This window comes from Zea mays, chromosome 7 (genome assembly GCF_902167145.1).
Source record: "Zea mays cultivar B73 chromosome 7, Zm-B73-REFERENCE-NAM-5.0, whole genome shotgun sequence".
Lineage (NCBI taxonomy): Eukaryota > Viridiplantae > Streptophyta > Magnoliopsida > Poales > Poaceae > Zea > Zea mays.
The window spans coordinates 149999597-150016237 of NC_050102.1; the positions used below are offsets into that span (position 1 = coordinate 149999597).

The 16641-nt window shown below is 43.2% G+C and overlaps 1 long non-coding RNA gene across 15 annotated transcripts; it reads left to right on the forward strand.

Moving 5' to 3' along the window:
• The first annotated feature begins 2483 nt into the window (after nucleotides 1–2483).
• Nucleotides 2484–16612, forward strand: LOC103633098 (uncharacterized). 15 transcript variants are annotated; one of them, XR_002263689.2, is made up of 10 exons: nucleotides 2485–2957; nucleotides 11472–11618; nucleotides 12455–12524; nucleotides 12643–13256; nucleotides 13436–14421; nucleotides 14535–14550; nucleotides 14755–14846; nucleotides 14912–15654; nucleotides 15756–15992; nucleotides 16081–16612. It is a non-coding gene; the product is annotated as an uncharacterized lncRNA (long non-coding RNA). The 15 variants fall into 15 exon arrangements; XR_002263685.2 differs by having other exon boundaries at nucleotides 2484–2957; nucleotides 13436–13668; nucleotides 14347–14846; XR_556324.3 differs by having other exon boundaries at nucleotides 13436–14846; nucleotides 15756–15833; nucleotides 15901–15992.
• Nucleotides 16613–16641: the final 29 nt, after the last annotated feature.

A 16641-nucleotide genomic window follows, 5' to 3' on the forward strand; every position in this document is an offset into this window, starting at 1 on the left:
TATACATCAATTATTGTACGAATCAATTAAAATCTGAATCAATTAAAATCTAAAACGAATTTTAATTTAGGGCAGGGGTGTGTGAAATAAAGTTTTGTGGTCCCATGAAACTATATCAACTCATTTTCAAATTCTTGAAAATCGTGTAAAACTGACACTAAGAGTAATTTGTTTTATCTCAACATATTCGATAACCTTCCATTGGTCATTTATATGGAAGATTTAAGTGATATGTCAGCATATGAAACTGCGAAATAAATCTTTGCATTAATTTAATCTCATATTTGATGGTGTGGTATTGTTGCGCTAGATATAGGAAACTCCCACTATGACTGGCCTAAGAGCAACTCCAAAAGGATGTTAAAAATTTTACCCCAAAAACTGATTATTAAGAGTAAACTAAAAAGTTTTAAGAGTGAATTATGATAGGTACTCCAACAGTTACTTTAAATATGATATGTGGCGTAATCTGTACAGTCGTTGAGAGGCTGTGGATGATCTAATACGTTGAGGAATGGATTGGGGAGGGATAGAATACACCAAAATATGAGTGAGATGAGATTGTGGATGCGAGACGCTAATTTTTTAGGAGAAGAATGAGGGAGTTGTTGGAGTAAGAAAAATCACTATTCTTCACTAATATCTGTTTTAGGATTAGTTTACACGTTCTTTTAGAGTTGCTCTAACAGCGTATTCACTTCATCCTAAAATAGTTAATGTTATACTATTTATATTTATATCTATTGAAGTTGTCAAATTCAAAAAAAATGTAAAGATATATTAGCCTGTAAATAATTTTATTATAAAAAATAAACTTAAATATCTATTTAATAAAAGTTCTATCGCGTGTGTGTGTATATATATATATATATATATATATATATATATATATATATATATAAAGATACAAATAATTAACTTGTCAAAAAGAACGACAATTATTGGGCACAACGATAGGAAAAGACGCTATATTGTACCACAGCCTTATGTCGTCCTCGGTCTCACTGGTCGCGAGATTTGATTGTTATTATTAAAAACCAGATGTTTTGTTATTATACTAGTAGGAGACTAGTATAGTATCGATCATTTGATTAGGTCGCAATTCTATATTGTTTGGGTCTCGTACGAGCCAACAAAAGTATGACTCCAGACCTGGTTGGATTCAGGAGCTAAAACATATCGAGTAAACTTTAGCTTCACTTTAGGAGCTAAAAGTGATTAAAATAATATTTTTTTATTGTTTCAGTCACTTTTAACTCTTCCTGTTTAGATTTGTAGTTACTAAACTAACTAAACTTTAGTCGTTATGATCCAAACAAGCCACTAATGATCTAGGTATGATATATCATGTCGCTACCTGAAAAGCACATCACGGCTAGCAAGGTCGACCAAACATAGATCTAGTTCAGGAGATGATGAGATGACACCGGAGTAACCGACAAGGACGTCGAACAAAAGGTTGAGGCTGGCGGGAACAACTAGATGAGGAAGAGAGAGATAAAGAGGACAAGGAAGGAAGTCGGTGAGGGACACGAAGGACGATGACATCAAGAGTTATGTCATGGACGACAGAGTTGTGAAGTGTCGCTCATCACCGCCAAAGAGGGGAAGTTGAGAGAGTGAGAGGCGAATGAGGGGCTAGGTTTTTGAGAGAGGCGAGAGAGGACAGAAGTCAGATGTGGCTTATATAGGCCACCCTCCCATCGAATATTCGGAAGAGGCTAGAGGGGTCCCTAACAAGCCGAGCCGTCTTCATGTCAGCCTAAAAATCATGTCGGTCCTAGACCAACACTATAGCCAAAGTGACCACCCAACAATGACACGATGCATTGAACTACGTCAACATGTGCACGATGCATTATGCACTAGGCCAGGCTAGTTCCAGCTTTTATGGACCGTGCTAGGCTTCCCAGCGGGCCTAGTCTATCTGGCTATCTATACTCCTCTCGCTCGACCAGATGACCTATCATTTCTATAGCCCTCTCTCTATTGTGCCTTTGCCCTTGCAAGTTGCATGGTTCACAACTCCAACGTCACACACAATTATGGTGGTTCATATGGTGGGGGTATCACCAGGACAACATCGCCCGCCCTGGGTGACGTGGTGGTTTGGGCGAGTGACTACGCTATCGCCTGATAAGAACGGGCGGCCCGCCATTTTGGCTTTCGATAGAAAGTATCGTCCATACATGACATTCAATTAGCACCACGTGGACTAGATTTTTAAAGTTGCCATTTTTTACTGTCGGAGCAACAAAAAGCCAAAAAATTCTAAAAATTAAATTTCGCTCCCAAACCATTTATAAATATTTTTATGTATTCTTTTATACTACTCCTATGAAGAAGATAAGGAAAGCGTCCACACCTCGCCCTCACCCATGTCTGCCCCCGCTGCCTCCCTTCGCCCAGATCGTTCGCCATGCCTGCCCCCGCTGGCCGCACCCTGGGTGCCCCCGCCCCCTCCCACGCCCATGCAAGGAAGCATCCTCCCAGCCCCCGTCGTGCCCCTCCCCCCACCCACGTATCTCTCCTCCACGCCCGCGCAGGCATCGTGTCCCTGCCGGCCACGCCCGCAGATCTCGCCCAGCCTCCATCGTGTCCCTGCCCCCGCCCACGTATCTCGCCCCCACGCCCGCGCAGGTACCTCCGTGCCCGCCATAGCAGCCACCGCCTCTAGTGTCTGCCTACCTAGCCTGTGCTCCCTAGCCTCGGCCCTCGGCCCCACACCCCCTCGACTGGAGGTCGCCACATCCCTCTCTCTCCCTCAACCACCCATTCCGGTTACCCAAGAAGTGTGCATGGCGGAGAGACGGGAGCGCCAGCATGCATGTCATCCGGAGCAAACCTCGCGGAAGCGCCGACGCGCGCGTCATCCGGAGCAACCGTGGAAGCGCCGGCGCGCGCGTCATCCTAAGCAAGCCCCGTGGAAGCGCTGGCACGTGCGTCATCTGGAGCAGGTACCTCCCCTCATCGTTGTTGGTGGCTCAGCGGGTGGATCTGGCGGTACCTCTCCTCCCCCTTTCTCTTTCCACCGGTAAACTGACTCTCGTCTGCACTGCCTCCTTGCTGCGGCTCGAAGTCCCGAACCGGCTGCCTATACCACCACCCCCTCCCCACACAACATCCCATCTATTGCCCATGCCCCACATCGTCGCTGATGGCTAGCACATAAGTCATCGTGGATTCGACCTCCATGCAAGCCCTCTACATCTACATCTTCAACCCGCCCACACCGCCTCCCCACCGCGACCCGAACCGGCTGCCTCGCACTGCCTCCCTCCCCACTCACCATCACATCTGTCGCCCATGCCCCACGTTGTTGCTGGTGGAGAGCATGCAAGTCATGGTGGGTTCGACCTCCATGTAAGCCCTCTACATCTACATATTCAATTCCTAGGCCCTGTTTTGACATTCTCTCATCTCAACCTGCCAATAGAGTACAGACTAAAGAGCTATCGACGACATGATGAACCATCTCAAGGATGCCACTATGAAAGAGGGCTTCGTTCTTCTCCAAATGCTCAATCGAGCAGTCAGGATGATGGAAATCGAGGCCTACGTTGTAGAATAGAAACATAGGCTAATAATACATAGAATCATTTTCCAGCCTCATCCTAGGAATTTGAGATATAGCCCTATATCTAAACATTGAAAAGTGGTGGAATATCAAATTCCAAACCAAATAGCCTATTCTTAAAAAATCGTTGTTTTTTCTGGGTTTTTTGCGATTCTTTGCTTTTATTTGCCGAGTGTTTGAGACACTTGGCAAAGAGACAATTCTGGTAGTGTATATGCTACATTTCTATCATGGGGGAGCGAGCCAAAAGTGTGTTATAGGTTGTAGAGTAGAAACACAGGCTAGTAATATATAGATTCAATTTCCACCCCTCATCCTAAGAATTTGAGATAGATCTATATCTAAACATTGAAAAATGGTGGAATATCAAATTCCAAACCAAATAGCCTGTTCTTTTAAGTAGATTCTAATTTCTTCAAAATGACGGAATACAAGAATATCTTGAAAAAAATGTGGTAACACCTTCCTAAAAAATCATCATGAACACCTCTCTTTCTATTGAACTGGAGTGAGTATTAGTATTGACTCCTGGCTCTAACCAGTACTAGTAATGTCCTCATTTTATTACTGGTTAGAGTCACTAACCAATAATAATATCTCAAGCACAAATTAGTACCATTGCTGTCATCGTTTAGTATCGGAGTTATTAAAACCTCACGCGTTTTGGAGCTTTGTCCGCACTTCACGGAATCCTTCCATATCAGGTGTTGACACGTGTTAGGCGCGGACCCGAAATCGAATTCTAATGCAGCTCTGAGCGGTGTCGACAGCCCGTGACCGTATCCTCTCCCCCGCGCTTCCCTTCAATGCCGCCTCCCAAAGATCCGCCGCTTCTGTGCCCTCTGCTCGTCGATTCGGCGCCTCCTCTCCTCCACGCGCCCACGCTGTCGTCGCCTCCTCCTCACTGTCGTCCATGCCGGTTGTAGAATACGGGTGACGCCTAAGAGGGGGGGTGAATTAGGACTTCTAAAACTTTTACTAAACTAGGCCACAATTAAATCCCTAGAGCAAAACCTATGCAAGTAATCAAAACTAGAATGTGCAAACTAGGTTTTGTCTAAGTGTTGCTATCTCTACCGCAAAAGGCTAAGTTTCAATCTACACTAAATAAGTATGACTACAAGATTGAAACTTAAATGCTCAATATAAATGCGGAATGTAAAGAGCTAAGTAGAGAAGCAAACTCTCGTGGATGACGCCGGTATTTTTACCGAGGTATCCGGAACCGCGCAAGGTCCCGACTAATCCTCGTTGGTGCCCCTACGCAAAGGGAAGCCCACGCGAGGGCCAAGCACCACGGTCGAGTAACTCCGTAGAGAGCCGCGGGCCTTCTCCACGCGCAAGTGGTGCTCCGCTTCCGGCTCCTCTCGGACGCTCCCCGCCGTCTCCACTATCGAGCTTCCGGCCGAAACGCCGCGGGCCTCGTTCCCTCCGGTACACGGTGGCGGCCGTGACACAAACGCGGTTGTCACGGTCTCGCAAGACTCTCGCCCCACTCGGTACAATTACAATGGCTCGCGCAAGAGCCGAGGGGTTGTGTGGTTTGTCTAAACTCACTCAACTAACTAGGGTTCACCTAGAGCAAGCGCTAAAGCGGTCTAACTAACCTAAGCACTTCGCAAAGCACCTACGCTAATCACCGAGTGATTCTATTAAGCACTTGGGTGTATGAGCACTTAGAAATGTCTACAATATGCCTTGGTATGTTGCTTGGGCTCCCACACTTGAGAATGGCCGGTTGGAGGTGTATTTATAGCCCCCAACACAATTGTAGCCGTTGGAGAAAAGCTGCTGCTCTCTGCGGCACACCGGACAGTCCGGTGTGCACCGGACAGTCCGGTGGTGCACCGGACAGCGCACTGTAGCCTGTCCGGTGCGCCTAGCCGTTGCCTGTCTGACTCCTGTCAGAGCAGGTGACCGTTGGCGCCGCAGACTCCGGGTGCCACCTGGAACTAGCCGTTGGGCTGCAGTTTCCAGGTGCACCGGACAGTCCGGCGTGTGGGCACCGGACAGTCCGGTGTGCCACCGGACAGTCCGGTGCTCCACGCACAGACAGTCCGCAGGCAGCACACGCCTCCTTTCTTGGACTTTCTTGATCTTCTTAATGTCTTCTTTTGAGGTGTTGCTTTCCTCAATTCCTTAGTCCAAGTAGTTCTCGCATCCTGTGAACTACAAACATAAACACTAGGAAACTTGTTAGTCCACAGATTGTGTTAATCATCAAACACCAAAACTTACTTAGCCAAATGGCCCGGGGTCCATTTTCCTTACAATCTCCCCCTTTTTGGTGATTGATGACAACACAACCAAAGCAAGCAAATAATACAAGTATTTGAGTATAAATATGCAATCTACTTGTTAGGATGCATGATTGTCCCCTTAGTGTGATATTATGGACTTAAGCCTCCCCCTAACTCCATAATTCACTTACTTCCTATTTTGGACCAAATAACCAAAACCACTTGACAGGGCACTTGCAGAATTTAAAATTTTAAATTGGTGGTGTTTGGTGTTTGATACATTTTTCATTGCTTTGGTCCCTAAAATTCTCCCCCTTTGGAATCAACCACCGAAAAGGAAGACATTAAAAGTATGTAGGAAGTAAAATAAAACTTGCCCTCAAGAAATTAAAGCTCCTTTAGAACAAAAACATATGAAAGCTCCCCCTAAATGAGTGTTCTCTTTTAGAAAGAAATTTCTCCCCTTTTTAGAGACGAAGAAATACTCCCCCTGATAGAGATCTTCTACTTAGGAAAAAGCATGTGAAAATTAGAGAGGTGCAAGACATGATTTGAAAAGACTAACTTCCCTTATGCATAGGTAACAGAATATGATTGAACCACTTATGCATTTATAGCAACAAGGAAGTATAAGATGTGAAATTGTAGTCTAACCAAATTTCGGAGAAGACGTGTAAATGATGTAAAATTACAGTTCTTGGAGATATGCAGTGGAAGATTGTTGTCTTTCTCCGGGGACTTCATTTTTCTTACAATGAGACTATCACATGAAATAGACTTGAAAAAGTGTTAGTCTCAAAGTCTTAGATTATAGAGTAATCTCCCCCTAAAAGTGTGCATACAAGTTTTTGAATACTTGTAGGAGACATGCACTTTGATTTGATATCAAGAGGGGTAGGTTATCCATAATCCGAGCTTTGGCACATATAAGTTAAATGATACAACTTGTAGAAATCAAAATTTTCAATTGATGCATCATTTACTATGGAGTGATATAGAAGCTATGTGTCGTGCTTAAATAAATATTTTAAGCCATGTAGGTTTGCTTAAGTGTATGAATTTAAAACAAGCAATCCTACCATATGATTCACCTAGTATGCATAATTTAAAACAAAGGTAAATAACAAATGTAATACTAGGCAAGAAAGGTAAACTAGATACAAGGTAAATAGATACGCATATCTAAAAACAAGAGATACAATAAATCTAGTTACCTTAGTCATGGGTGGGAAATTTGGGTCCAAAATTTTCACTAACCCACTTGGCAATAAACTTGATCCAATATGATGTATCCCATGATATACATCCCAACTTTGCCAAGTCTCCAAATATCCCGCAGACCTTCGGTCTACTCACTTCCCTTTCGGGATCCAAACCTTCTTGGTGCTTTTTATGGTTGAAATTATTTCCTTTGGCACCCAGATGCGTTTGGCCCCCTTTCCTTTGTTGGCTTGCTTGTTGGCCTTGATTGCTATCACCTTTCCATTCTTTTTCTTCTTGATCAAATATGGTGTAGCATCCTTTTTGTTCACCTTTTTGATGTAGGTGTTGGAGATTTTGCTTGATGGCTTTTGCTTGAGCTTTTGCCTTTGTTTATCCCCGGTCATCGCCTTGCATTGGAAAGACTTGTGGCCTTCCTTGTGGCACAGCCTACAAATCACAGTTTCTCCCTCTACAGGCTTGTTCACTCCCGCAGTGGTGTTATCCTGTGGAGGTCGGATTTGTTTGGCTTTGCCTTTCTTGTCATACAAAGCCTTGCCAAGACGAGCCACTTCTTGCTTTAATTGTTCATTTTCCTTTGCAACCTCATCAGAACATGTCTCTACAACAATATTCTCAACAACAACTTGGTTGCAGGGGTTAGAATCATCAATTAAATCAAAGCAGGAAGTAGAAGCATCTTTCTTAATTATTTCAGGAATTTCAACTAAAGATGCTGCTGGGGTGCTACCAATGTTTTCTAGCTTAGTAGTTAGCTCATTATTGTGTATGCTAAGAATTTCCATTTTCTCTAGCAAATTTTCAATAGTTTCTTGGGAGCTAGCTAACTTAGCCTTAAGTCTTTCATTCTTTTTAATAAGGCTATCATCGGTAGCAGTGGATGGAGCACTAGATTCCAATAGCTCAATTTTAGTTGATAGCTCACTATTTAAGTTTGCAAAAGTTTCAAATTTTTCTAGCAAACCTTTGTAATCATTTTGAGAGCTAACCAACTTGTTTTTCAAAGTTTTAAGTTGAGCTTTTTGCTTAGTGCAAACATCCTGGAAAAATTCTACGGCTTCCGCAAGCTCATCTAGAGAGGCTTTTCCCTCACCTTCATCATCACTACTACTTTCATCACTAGAGGATGGAGTGCTTTTGTTACCTCTTGCCATAAGGCATTTGTGTGATGACCGTGATGATCGTGACGAGGACCGGTGGCTGCGCGTCCTTGGAGGTTCATCTTCACTTGAAGAATCATCCCACGTTCTAACACTTGTTAGCGCCTTGCCTTTGCTCCTCTCCTTTTTGGGTTTGGCCATATTTGGACAGTTGTCCCTGAAGTGGCCCTTCTCCCCACATGCGAAGCATCCTCTCTTCCTTTGCTTTTTCCTGTCAATGTTAAAGAGAAGATCCTCGACCTGCAGGGGCACACCCATTAGATTAATCTTGCGGATCATCCCCATTACCTTTCCGACGCGTCGGATTGTCTCTTCGTCCTCGGAGGATGATGTGCATGGTTGATTATCTTCATCATCATCACTTCCTTCTTCTTCCTCTTCTTCACTTGAGGAACTTGGAGTGGGAGCCTTATTTTTGCCCTTCCTTTCATCACATGCAAAAGCATATGGCCTTGAGGAAGTTGGCTCCTCTCCCCGACTCATTTTTCGCGACATCTCAAAAGCCGCGATTTTCCCAATCACAATGGTCGGGGTTATGTTGCTCAAGTCCTCCATGTTGTGAAGGATGGTGATGATGCTCCCATATCTTTGTTGTGGTAGCAGGGAGATAATCTTCCTCACAATGTCCGCATCACCTAGCTTATTAATGCCAATAGAGTTGAGCTCATTGATTATTAGATTCAAACGAGAATACATGTCTCTAACAAGCTCATCATCTTTCATAGCAAAAGAATTATACTCATTTAAGACTAGGCAATGTTTTTGCTCACGGACATTGGATGTGCCGTCATGGAGCTCATGCAATTTTAGCCAAATCTCATTAGCAGTTTTCAAGGTAAATACTTGATTAAAAATATCCATGCTAAGAGATTCATACAAGCAATTTTTGGCTCTAGCATTTAAATGAATTTCTTTTTCCTCACTCGTGGTGGGTTTCTCGGGATTCTTGAGGGGTTTCATCCCGTCACGAGTGACTCTCCAAACACCTAGATCAACAGCCTCTAGGTAACAAGCCATTCTAGCACTATAATATGAGAAGTTAGTGCCGTCGAAGTGTGGTGGCCTATGGGTATCCATCCCTTCCTCTAAAAAGCGTCGGCTCTTTTAGCGGTGAAGCTAAAGCGTTTCAAATGAGCCAAACCTGGCTCTGATACCAATTGTAGAATACGGGTGACGCCTAAGAGGGGGGGTGAATTAGGACTTCTAAAACTTTTACTAAACTAGGCCACAATTAAATCCCTAGAGCAAAACCTATGCAAGTAATCAAAACTAGAATGTGCAAACTAGGTTTTGTCTAAGTGTTGCTATCTCTACCGCAAAAGGCTAAGTTTCAATCTACACTAAATAAGTATGACTACAAGATTGAAACTTAAATGCTCAATATAAATGCGGAATGTAAAGAGCTAAGTAGAGAAGCAAACTCTCGTGGATGACGCCGGTATTTTTACCGAGGTATCCGGAACCGCGCAAGGTCCCGACTAATCCTCGTTGGTGCCCCTACGCAAAGGGAAGCCCACGCGAGGGCCAAGCACCACGGTCGAGTAACTCCGTAGAGAGCCGTGGGCCTTCTCCACGCGCAAGTGGTGCTCCGCTTCCGGCTCCTCTCGGACGCTCCCCGCCGTCTCCACTATCGAGCTTCCGGCCGAAACGCCGCGGGCCTCGTTCCCTCCGGTACACGGTGGCGGCCGTGACACAAACGCGGTTGTCACGGTCTCGCAAGACTCTCGCCCCACTCGGTACAATTACAATGGCTCGCGCAAGAGCCGAGGGGTTGTGTGGTTTGTCTAAACTCACTCAACTAACTAGGGTTCACCTAGAGCAAGCGCTAAAGCGGTCTAACTAACCTAAGCACTTCGCAAAGCACCTACGCTAATCACCGAGTGATTCTATTAAGCACTTGGGTGTATGAGCACTTAGAAATGTCTACAATATGCCTTGGTATGTTGCTTGGGCTCCCACACTTGAGAATGGCCGGTTGGAGGTGTATTTATAGCCCCCAACACAATTGTAGCCGTTGGAGAAAAGCTGCTGCTCTCTGCGGCACACCGGACAGTCCGGTGTGCACCGGACAGTCCGGTGGTGCACCGGACAGCGCACTGTAGCCTGTCCGGTGCGCCTAGCCGTTGCCTGTCTGACTCCTGTCAGAGCAGGTGACCGTTGGCGCCGCAGACTCCGGGTGCCACCTGGAACTAGCCGTTGGGCTGCAGTTTCCAGGTGCACCGGACAGTCCGGCGTGTGGGCACCGGACAGTCCGGTGCTCCACGCACAGACAGTCCGCAGGCAGCACACGCCTCCTTTCTTGGACTTTCTTGATCTTCTTAATGTCTTCTTTTGAGGTGTTGCTTTCCTCAATTCCTTAGTCCAAGTAGTTCTCGCATCCTGTGAACTACAAACATAAACACTAGGAAACTTGTTAGTCCACAGATTGTGTTAATCATCAAACACCAAAACTTACTTAGCCAAATGGCCCGGGGTCCATTTTCCTTACACCGGTGTAGCCACCTACAGCCATGGCCGCTGGAGCAGCGACTATTTCACGGTGGAGTGCCACTCCAGAGAGCTCCTCTCTTTTCCCTCCGACGACGAGGGAGCCACCGGCGGCGGCGGTAATCCAGGCGCTGTCGTTGAAGGCTCGCCACCACCGGCCCGTAGTCATCTTCGTCGAGGCCAGTGGCTCCACCGTGCTTCCCTCCGATGCCGCCTCCCTCTAGATCCGCCGCTTCCCTGCCCCCTGCTCGTCGATTCGGCTAGGAATTGAGACCTCCTCCGCGTTTCCGCCAGTGTCGCCCTATGCGCGTGCGACACCTAGACCGGACCTGAAATTTTATCTTCAATCGACCTATGGATGTTCCGTGCTCCTCTCTCTCACACGCCGCCGGCTCACTGCCGCCTCTTCTCACTCCCATGCCATGCCCATCGCCGCACGTCTGCCTCGTCCAAATCTCGCTGCGACCTACATCCCCGGCGTCGTGGCCGGCTCCACCAACCCGTGGCCTTCGACCACCGCCGCACACTCCATCTCGCCAGGTCGCCCGTATGGGCGTATGGCCCAGCACTTTCTTTCATCTTGTCTCCGCTCGGCCACCTGCGCCACTGCCTCGCTCCATCCGTGTCAACCTGCGCCGGCTGCAAAACGATATGGTTATGCAGTTTGGTCTGCTAGGTCTCCATTTCATTGAGCTTGTTCGTTGCACACAGAAGTGAGTTTCTGAATTTTAGTTTGGAGCAAAAACTTTACATTTTTTTGGTTAACCTGGCTGTTTTGACTAACAGCACGGAGGCCCTTGAGTTTGTTCAGAAAAAATGAAGTCAGGTGGTGGTGCATAGAAGCTCTTGATTAGGAGATATTTTCATGGGCTCATGACCCACGATGAAGCTATTGCTACCCAGAAGACTAGAAATACAGCATCCCCTTCTAAGGTATTCAATTATAAAAGTATGCTTAAGTAGCACTGACCGCTTAGCCCATCAGTTAAACATGATTTCTGCTGAAATTTCGAAGCCAACTAATTGTATATAGTTAGAACTTGCGTGTGATCTTAACTGAACCACCTCCCTTCAGACTTACATGTGATCTTAGTCTGTCAATATGACACATATGGTGAATCTTGCCTATCCATTATTGTGAATTTTTCTATTTTTAAAACTTACAAAGAATGGTAACATACTTTATTCTGCTGGGGATTTTGTCTGGAATATTTACTGTTTTCTCCTAGGTACAAATCACATGTAACAGAATCTTAGTCTGTCAATATGACCACAAACCAATTCTTGTTTTCTCTTGACATCGATAACAGAAACATATTTGAATTTTGTCACTTTGTGAAAGAAGGCAATATAATCCACAAGGTAAATTTCTTAATATATAACCACTGTCTGAAATTGGTAGTCTACAATCTATTTGATGCTTTAAGTGAACTTTAGAAGTTTATATCGTTTCCAAGAAAAGTTAACATTACCTTTTCCAATTAATGTTGACTCAACATATATAAATCACTACAAAATTTATTTGGAATGGAGATTGAATATTAAAGAATAAAAATATATTATATTTAAAATTTGTATACTAATATAACAGAACTGCGACAAACTCAATGATGGGCACAAAAGATCTTTGCACAATCTCATTCCAGGATCAATGGCTCATAGATGTTTTTATGAACACTGCACACATTGTTTGCTGAAATTAGCTCATGTTATTGATGGTGTTTGAAAGATACATTAAAGTTTTACTTCGACAAATGTCTTTTGCTCAGGGCTTCTAGCTTGGTGTTTCTTGTTTGGTGATACCTGTACAAGCAAATTTGGTGACCTGCTGCTTAAAAGGTCCGTGTTTGGTTTACTTGCTTGTTGACACCATTGCAAAATTGCATGTTCCTTGTTTGGTTCTATGAAAACTGACTATATTATGACTTCCTGTATGCATTATTGGTGTATTGTGCAGTCGTTTGTGCAAAGTGGTCATCTTGACTGATCACAACGATGAAGTTCTGGAGGCAAGGTTCAGTTGCTTAGAAATTCATTCACTGATACCTCTCATTATGCAGTTGAAGCGCCACATATATTGGTAGATAAATGCTACTGATACATTCAAATAAGTGATGAACCAGTCCATTCATCTGAGCTAATAAGTGCAGTAATCAGTACACTGCAGAGAGCATAATTTCTTTTTTCTGCTTAATATATAATGGGGCGCAGTTCTCATAAACCTACCCAACTATTATGTTAGTGGTGGCTATATTATATGTTATATAACATGTTGTATAACTGTTGAGATCATGAACATTTTAGATGTTGAATACCTTGCTTGCAAGGAGTGTCACGAATACCGAGACTTGCTCTCGCACATGCTGAATCGTATCACATTCTTATTCCTTTGTCTATTTCAGCCCTTCTATTTTTGGTTTATGGCAGTGTTGTTGTCATGACGAAGACAGACCCAAGTATTGAAAGGGATGATCTGATTTTGTTCCAGGAGATTGCCATGTACATGCTCCTTGCATGTGGAGCTGTCTATGTGATCTCGATAAGAAAGATTTGTGGATGTTGACCCAACAGGTATGCCACCCCTTCTCTTCAGATAATTATAGGTGTACACTTATTTATGTTTGATCCCGTTCATAGATTTTCAGCCTTTACTGAATCCGTGCCTGCAATTAGGTGTTTTTCGATCTTCTTTGATGGGTATTGAAGAAACTATTTTTCCCCAAAGTTTTCTAATAATAGTTGCTTTGCAGGCAATTGCTACTGAGATGCAAAGTGAATCCAAGTGGAAGCAATTAGGGGAGTTAGCTATGTCAAATGGATCCATGGATTTTAAGGCATACTTGGTGTTGAAGAGTAGTGGAAGCAATTAGGGGAGTTAGCTATGTCAAATGAATCCAAGTGGAAGCAATTAGGGGAGTTAGCTATGCCTTAAAATCCAAGTGGAAGTACATTTTCGAAACTGATCACTACTCTTCAACACCAAGTATGTCTTCTTATTCTGTTCACTAGCATGCCAGTTGTTACTTGCATTACCATATCATAATTTTTAAAGACTATGGATAGCAGGTCCATCTATATTGCTGACATACCTATGGTAAGTACAAATCCTTTGAGTCTTTGAGAAAGGATATCTCATTGAATTTGTTCTTTTTGGAATTGTCCCTCAACACAAATGCTAAAATGATTTTTCCATAGGAGAGAATGTATGATCCTCCATTTTAAACAACCTTTTTAAATACCAGTATGAAATAATACTTTTTCCTTTGAGTATCCATCTGTGTTCCTATAATTTAAACACCAGTATGTCCATGGCCACCTGCAGCACGGTGTTGACTCCACCTTCCAGTGCCTCCTTATCCAGCTCTCCATGTAGACATGTCCAATATTTCTCCAGTGCCTTTAAATAACCTAATGAGGGCATGTAAACATTTTGTTATACAATGACTCATTTATGTCCTACAGATTTGTTATGCCCATACGCCAGTTATTGGAAAAACCTATCATGAGCAGCAATACTGATTAAAATAATAATCAACTTTGCTATTTTTATGTGTTGCAGAATAAGTAGAACATATCATTGAACAACATGTTGTCATTTTTTGGACATTTTTAAGTTGAGTATCAACATGGCTCTTGTTTAAATTATTGCGCTCTTACTCAGGATGAGATTGAAGCTGCTCGAATGGCAGCGATCAATAAGTAAATTAAGCGTGTATTGACTGAAGTCTTTTTGAAGGTTTTATTCTTGACTTGATCATCTTGTTTACTGTTTACATTATTGAATTCGTCTAAGAGGTGCAAGGTTATTTCTGATTGGTTAGCTTCTTACCCCTTTTTCATCACATACAGAATCGGCTATCTTAAGGTCAGTGTCCCTTCATAATTGTTAGCACATTTTATATAACAATATGTACTGTGGTTGAGAGCACACAGTCGGATGCTTTTTATATTTCCAAGGAATTTTGTGTTCTCTATAAGTTGTAGCATCTAACTATGTAACTTGATGTTATAGATTCAATCACAAAAAATATTTAAGCATATGAATACTGAAATAATTGATTGGTTGTAGGCTGGGCAAAAGGTTCGTGAAGAAAGTGAAAGGCTGCGAGTCTGCGACAGCAGGAACGTGAGCAAATTGCAATGAAACGTAAGCGTGAAATGGTAAGTTCATGGCTTGTTTTCATCTGTTACAGTTACACGTTCCAATTGATATATTTACTTTGCAGGCATACAATCCTTGATGTTTTTTTAGATGCTTTGCCCTCGTGTCCCGGCTAAGGCAGAAGAAAAGTGGTTGGAGCTGTTGTACATTCAGTGGATTGAGCATCATATATGGTTGTCCAATTTCTTAAGGCAACTTTGCTGCTTTGCATCATTCTTCACTTTGACTTAGAAACAAGTATCGTTTCATGAAACAAGTATCATTTCATGTTATGTAAAGGAATTGTTCAGTTCTCTTTATCTTTCTTGTGATAAGTGCAGAGCATATTCCTTGGTTATGGATATGTGTATTGGGTAACTGGGCATTCACATTTTGTATTTGTTGTTGCAAGGTCCATATGGATAGTCCGGCTGATCTCGGTATCTCTGATAGGCTGTCTTTCATTGCTGAAAACTTTTGTGCCCGTTGTTATCTCTGATAGCCTGTTGTTCATTGCTTGATATTTGTTTCATATATTATCTTTGGTGTTTGTGTCTCCACATGAGTACAGGAGGCAAAATAATCATCCACTTTGAGCTCATTTTAATAAATCTTCTCAAGACATAAAAGTCTTGCGACTATATGCAACATTTCCTCTGCCTGGCAGTGCAAAGCTTGCTTGCTTATTTTTCTTCTGTTGTTTGATCATCTTCTATCTTCTGAAATCTCGTCTTTTTTTAGGCTAGCAGAGGACTTGGTCTCACAACACATATTATTGATCACTGCAAGCTGGTACTTAAACTTCCTGAAGGGACCAATAGCACCTAGGTCAGTATTCCTCCCATTTTTATGGTCAATGGATTCTATTCCTCATCCAGAATCATGAGTTAAATATTCATCTGAGATGATATTCTTGAGCTTTTTTGCAGTATAATGCTCAGTTCAAGATTTTTGAACCTCTAGAATACAAATATGATGTCTGTGAAACTATCTTATTGTGGGAACAGGTTAGTACATTCTTCTAGACTAACATGTTTGCTCTTGTTACTCGTGTTAATACTAATATGGTCGCAGTACCGCAACATGACAACTGTATTGACAAGGGAATACTTGGATGTGAGGCCGGATGGATGGTTGGATTATGCAGCTAAAAGGACCGCACAGCTGTAAGCTTAGGTTTTTTCTTCTTTTCTTTTAAAGTGAAATCAACCTCTCCACATTGGTACTAATTCTTTTGATTTTAAAATTTGGTAGTGGTGTTGATAAATGTTACAACCGCACTCTCTGTGATGAGCTTCTTAGCATTGTACTGCCTGCTAAACCCCCTTTCCATCCACGCCAGTTCGCGACATGTGCAGTTGTTGGTAACTTGGGAGATCTCTTGAAAACAGAGTGGTTTAATTTCAGCAGACAACGATCTGCATCTGTGGTACCCAGATCTGCATGCTCCAAGAGTGTTAGATAGCAGCAAAGTCTCTGACAAAAATGAACATCGGACAATGATCTGAACACACATCTTACAGAGGTGACGACATCGTCCTGGGGACTCTTTTTGTCAGTTCTCTTGGAGTGCTTGAATAAGAGCAGAAGAATAGTAGTTCAGTTCTCTCACATAACTCCCAACAGATGTATGTTCTGATCTTAGTTCTACTCGTTCTGTCCTGAAACCAGGACGGTGTTAGTTTTGGCGACAAATGATCTGGACTTCTTACTGAAACTAATCACTGAACATGTTCATAGAACAGGCAGTACATGGCTTCCTTTATACAGTTTGTGGTATTGAACAGTGGCAAATATGCTTGATCTTCCTGCTGA